The sequence below is a fragment of the Propithecus coquereli genome, unplaced genomic scaffold, assembly GCF_000956105.1.
Source record: "Propithecus coquereli isolate 6110/MARCELLA unplaced genomic scaffold, Pcoq_1.0 Scaffold54, whole genome shotgun sequence".
Taxonomy (NCBI): domain Eukaryota; kingdom Metazoa; phylum Chordata; class Mammalia; order Primates; family Indriidae; genus Propithecus; species Propithecus coquereli.
The window spans coordinates 5,435,530-5,436,056 of NW_012151285.1; positions in this window are offsets into that span (position 1 = coordinate 5,435,530).

Below are 527 nucleotides of genomic sequence, written 5' to 3' on the forward strand. Positions count from 1 at the left end.
GAGGAAGCAGCATATTCAAAGGCATCGAAATAAGAGAGGACAGAGCCATAGTGTTAGAGGAAAAGGGAATTTGGTGCAATGGGCCTGACAGGTAGCAGTCACTCTGGCTGAGGGTAGAGAAAGAACTGAAGGAAAGAAGACCAGGAGAAAGAAGAAGGGGAGGTCAAATACACAGATATTGTAGCCTGAGCCAGAGCAGAGGCAGAGAGACCACCAGCGACTCAGAAAGTGGTCATGAAGGAAGAGCAGAGTCAAGGAAAACTCTAGGGTTTGGGGAGGGGGATGGCTTAACTGGGGAATTCAGGTGCCGCTCACTGTGTTGGGAAGCAATGGAAAGAAATAGGCATCAGTCAATATTTCATATAATTAAACCCCACTGGTTTCTTTAGGATTATTCTATAATTCCAAGAAACTTTTAGCCTATTCCCTCCATGTTTAAGTACAAAAATATTTTCAGATATGAAAAGAAAAAGGAAATGACCTTTAAAATGGCAGTAACAGATATTGGACAGATATTTTGCTTGATT